Source organism: Pristis pectinata, chromosome 6 (genome assembly GCF_009764475.1).
Source record: "Pristis pectinata isolate sPriPec2 chromosome 6, sPriPec2.1.pri, whole genome shotgun sequence".
NCBI lineage: Eukaryota > Metazoa > Chordata > Chondrichthyes > Rhinopristiformes > Pristidae > Pristis > Pristis pectinata.
In genome coordinates, this window is record NC_067410.1 from 111,026,528 (window position 1) to 111,032,527 (window position 6,000).

Sequence of the window (6,000 nt, forward strand, 5' to 3'; positions counted from 1 at the left end):
GGACTCACACACGTAGCTGGGCAGGCGGAGCCACACTGCTCATAATGACTATTCGCTCCACATTTTAGGGCTGTGAAGGCAATCCACAAGGTTACACGTTACTTTCATCCGAAATTCCTTCCGTCAACACTCACCTCAAAACTCATCGCTCAAACTCTTCTGATTGCTCTCTATCTCCACTAAGTGTCATTGAATGATCCAGCGGTATACTCTCAAGCACTTACGGCAAAAGCTCTCGTTCCTCCAGGCTTCCACTCTCGCTCCCTCTGACTGGCACGCATCTCCATAGGACTCCAAACTACTGCACAGAGACTCCGGCTCCGTGCCTAACGCACAAAGGTCGTACACGCAGTCACCAAAATAGACTTCCGGATCGACTTTGGAATGGCACCCTTTGAAAGGACCCTGTGCATCCGTCATTATTCCACAGTAATATTTACTTTCTATCATGTGCTTTTCATCCTTCGTGCAATTTGGTCTGATGCCGACGTCAGGAGTACACCTGGAAAAACAGCAGCATGCCAAATGAGAGATACTTCAAGCTATATCAAAACTCTGCGCAAGCAAACGACGGAAATTACAAATAGCACAGTTTTCAAAGCAATGGAAATATTCCCAACAGCTCGGTTACAGTGTACCTTGTGTCATTTTCAGACTGCCAACTGTTGCCCAAGCTGACCGAATCAGGCTCCATTATTCCATCCGGATTCAGAAATCATCTCTTCTGTCTCCATTATAGTTTCCACACATTCCACACACCTTGCCTTTGAAGAGACTAGGGACAGTTACCTCAGCTCGATGCCTGCCATTAAACTTCACGCCCAATCCAAAACTAGTGGTAATGACGACATACTGCCCAGTCAGAGCCACAGCAACATCTGAGGTGACTGACACAGGGAGCACTGCCACTTCCCCATCAACCTGCAAACATACAAATCACTCATCAATTGATTCTTCTGCAAACAGACATTTCAATACACCTCATCAAGACACGTACCACATCAAGATCTTACCTTTACCACACGCCCCTTTCCTAGCGTGATTCTGTGATTGTAAACCTCAACCTTGACTTGTCTGACATAAGACACGTAGGGATTTCCCGACCTGTGCTCATTTGCAGCTTCAACATTGAAATAGGGCAGACTGCTGTCGGTACTGCACAGTTTCGATAAGGTATATGTACATGTTCCCATAAAGTCGTGAGCTTGCTTATCAAAGGTCATGTAGTGAGGATCTCCGTGCACTGTGCAGGACGATTCTAAAAGCAGTCAAACAAAGATCCATTGGTGGAATGTCAGTAAAAGACATACAGGCCACTTACAAAAATATTGTCAGGATGAGTCTACGAGGAATCATTTGGTTTTCTTTACAAATGAGCCTCAGGGGAGCATTAATTCAAGTGTATATAATAATTGTTGGATTGAGATCTCAATCAGCAGATGGCATCATCCTCACCAGAGACAGGTTTTAAGGAACTGGCAGAAGGAATAGACGGGAACTGCAAGAAGAGGGTGGACCTTGGTGGTCTGGAACTGAACAACTTAAAAAAAGTGGTCCAGAAAATAACCTTGAAAAGTGACCATACATACAGGTGAACTGGCTTCAGCCAGAAGGTTACAGACTGAAAACTGGAACAAGCAAAAGACTGCAAAGTGCCTCTCTGGCATTCCACTATGGGCTGAGAGGCCCTCCTTCTATCCCATGAATTTCTACCATTCTGGAAGACTCCAATCTAAAACAGCGCCATGAAGATCACACATCACATGTACATTCTATTCCTTTACCTGTAACGTCAGGCATCACGGTACTGGCCGTAGTGGAGATGCTCGTCGTGGCTGTTGTTCCACAAGCCTCTGCGGAAATAAGATAGTACAGACTCAGAACAATCCATCTTTTATAACATAAGCACATCGCGTCACACTTGCAGCCTACCGAAGCGTGGAAAACCAAAGAGAACCACAGTATTACAGGAGAAACACCAACCTCCTGAACTAAAACCAATGCTGGCGTCAGCATTGTCTACATTTAAGAAATACAGTCAAAGGAGCCACCAAGTATTTCAGACCAACCTCCACAACATCCTACATGGAAGGAAATGTCATCCACAGCAACATCACTCCGGTAGTCATTGCCCCGGACTGCTTCAAGGAGGATCTGTCAGAGAAAGCATCACAATATCAGCAGGCAACAGCCTCAAATAGCATCAATTTAGCACCACCCTTTCATTTCACATGGGAAAAGCAGAGACACGCGCCAGCTCTCAACTCCTGACCAAACGCACCCAGAGAAAACACATCTCAGTCCTGTTTGAAATGTAACCACCAATTACTCAAGTTATTCTCGCACAGAGACACGGAAAAAGTATAACATGCATTTGGTCTGGTCAGTTTGGGCAGCAGAAAGGAAAATGGAATTTCATCCAAACAAGTGTCAGCTGATGATGCATTTGGGTAGCGGCAACAAGCCAAAGGAAGATACCGTTGAATGCACGATACGGACTGGTGAGAGGAACAAACAGGCCTCGCAGTACATGTCACAAATCTTTCAAGTTTCAAGTACAGATCAAAAGGTCAACAAAAGGCAGCTGGGATGCTGGCCCATATTAGCTGCCGGATAAAACATAAGAGCGGCAAGGTTATGCTTCAACTCTACGCAACACCAGGTTGGCAACTGCTGCACTTTCTCATCACCACGTTACACAAAAAACGTTCTGATTGCATTGGAGAGGATTTAAAGAAGACTTTCGCTCGCTCTGAGATCGATAACAGACGATGGTTGAACTGTTTGTAATAGTAGTTGGCGAGGCTTACTGGACCACATTGCAAGAAATATCTGATTGCAATGCACAGGGTATGATGGAAATTTAAAGGTTTTGCCAGGATGGGAAAGATACGGCTATGAGGAAAGCTTGGATAATCTACAGTGGTTTGCGACAGGACAAGGGTGATGGGAGAAAATTGAAACGCAGCGGTTTATCAGGGCCATGGGCACAGCAGATATGAAGGACCGCCCCCCTTCCCTCAGCAGACGAGTCATAGGTTTCATGTCATTGGCAGAATTATTTGAGTAAAGCATTTTCATGCGTTTCCAGTCCAAACGTATCGTTCTCGGATTGGGTCCACTGGCACAGCTCACTATCAACATGAGAGTGGCAGAGCGCTGGAACACAGCACCTGCAAGGGAAATATAGGCAGTAACCTTCAGCACACTCGAACAGCGCTAACAGAGTTGTGACCTTCACAACCACACAACTAATGCTGGAAAGTGCCATTAAGTTCAGTAGCTTAATTCAACCAACACAGACACCAAAGGCTAAATGGCCTCTGCTTTGTCGTTTATTTTCTATGATTTCCATGATTGAAAAGGACCTCTTAAATATTATCCATGTAGCTTACCCGAGAATCTGCAGAGAGCTCAAGGTCTACTTCTCCTTCAATCCATTGGTTTCCCTTATTTCCTGACTCAGACCACTTCAGGACTGCTGCCTCGCTTTCAACCTGGTAAACATTCAAAGCCATGCTTCGAGCTACTCCATACATATGGTACCAGAATCGCATGCACTGAGCTCCTCTCCTCGCACATGGAGCACTGACCAAACGGGCGTGGTCTCCTGGTAGCCCGTCATTGCCTTCAATGTAGATGTAGGAACCACCTGCGCGTACAAGAAGGTTTATTAGTCAGAGAGGAATCAGCTGCACAGTGGCTAGACATGAATCTCACATCACTGACCTGCAGTGGTGTGGTCAAAAGTCGGTCCTGTGTTAAATGAAGGTGTCGGCCCCACTGATGCGTTTCCAGTCCAACGTATCGTTCTTGGATTGGCTCCACTGGCACAGGTCACTATCAAAGTTACAATCCCTATGAACAACCTGTGGGTTTCAGAAAGACACATCATTCGTCTGAATGCACTCAACAACAGCTAGAAATAATTCCATATCTTCAATACCATACTATTCAATAAAGACATTGAAAAGTGCAGGTCAGGAGTGTACTTTATCGGAGTTAGTCGATAATTATCCACGACTACTCATCGGGACTAAGACTGCAAATGAGGATGGGCTATTAATCGACACGCGCAGGGAAAGGAAGACGCGTGACGTTCCCTGTCACGGGGAGGCTGGGTGCTACCATCAGACGGCTGAGAATATGCAACGAGACGACAGTGCCAGCTATCAGAGACATTCATTCAGCTTGAAGTATTTCCTTCTTCTTGCACCCAACTCTGGAAGGACAAAAACTCCAATTTTTTTTAAGCTACACTGACACTGAACTTTCCTTGAGGAGACACAGTTACCTGAATAACTCTCATCCTCTCCCACCCCAACTCTTCTTCCAGACTGAGGCAATTCTGTCCCACTTTTTACCAGTTTCTTTCATTGCAGCCTGATGCTGTCACAGAAATATCAATCAGAGATGGCAAACCCAGCTTGTAACAGGAACTCGAAACATTAAGACATCTTGAAATCCAACATTCATAAATGGACGATAAAATGCAATCACCTAAAAGGCACTTGCACAAAACCCTCTGCAAAGAAACTCACATACGGCTGACTAAGGCCAACAAGCTTGTGTTTTCAAGGGAAAATGTGCTTTATTTATTCACTGGATTTCTCCACTTACCACACGCAGAAATAAAACAGAGGAAAAGAAGAAGATCTCAGACTTACTTTTCTCAATACAGCCGCTCTGCTGCCTCCAGTCTCCCAGAACAACATCAGCTGCTTCACAAGCCGAAGCATAAGACTCCAGCGTGTTGCACATCTGAACTGAATCTCCGCCAGTCACGCAATGATCATAGACGCAGCTCTCAAAGTATAGCTGAGGTGGGATATGCCAGTGGCACTCGTTAAATGGACCAGGGTTTGCCAAAACAATTTTGCAGTACCTCTCTGCCTCTTCGCTTGCTGGTGGCTCGCATGGCGGTGGAACCGGAGCAGTTTGATTACACCTGTGCAACAGAAACGATCTCTCACTTTTCTCAAATCAAAATTCTCTATTATCCCATTTAATCCTCTTCAAAGCAGGGAGGGCTTGGCAGAAAAACCCACCAGCTCATCCAAATATGCAGCAATCAACGCGATTCCATTACGCAACTGAAAAGACTGAAACGCATCCCGAAAGCAACACCGGAAAATCATTTCATTTCTTTCCTGTGCGCTGCTGTTATTCAAGAGAACAATACACGAGGGGCGATTCGAATATCTCCTTGAAATCTCTTCCTTGCCCCAACATTCCTTAGCTTCAGCCAACCTCGCCACTTGATCAAACACTTTCCATGACTTCTCAATCTCACGTCCGGAGAAACCTTAGCGTTTGCCTTCACGGAAATAAAAGACAGAAATACTCACAGCCAATCATCATCAGTAACCGTCAACTGTTTCCAAACTCATTTGAGTCCAAAGCTAGAATTCCATCAGGTTTCAAGAAGTCATCCAGCTGGTCATTGGTGTAGGTCCCGCACAAGCCACACAGCTGTCCTTTGTATCTCTCATCCACAGCCACAACCAGTTGATGATCTCCGTCAAACTTCACCCGAAGACCAAAGTTGGTCTGCAGCACGACATACGATCCTACCAGTGACAGTCTTACCGAAGAACTGGGTCTCACTGGGAGCTCAACCCTCACTCCATCAACCTAAGCAGAGCATTACCAAGTCAGCTACCACAAAATCGCAGACAACCCAGCTATTGCTCTACAACATCATTTCAATGCTGAAAATTAGACTCGTCACAATACGTCATACTCACATCAACGTGCTTGTTTTTCCGCACTGCGATATGAAGCTTCTCCAGATGCACGCTAACCGAATTAATGACAGTCCATCTCGGACTACCTCTGTGCTCATTTCGACTTGTCACAGCAAATCGAACAGATGTATTTCCACAAGTCTCAGTCACCGTATAATTGCAAGCACCCTGGAAATGGTACAGCTTCCCCATCAAAGGTCGTATAGTGCGGGTCGCCGTAGACGTGGCAGATGGCAGTGTCTGCGCTGTAACA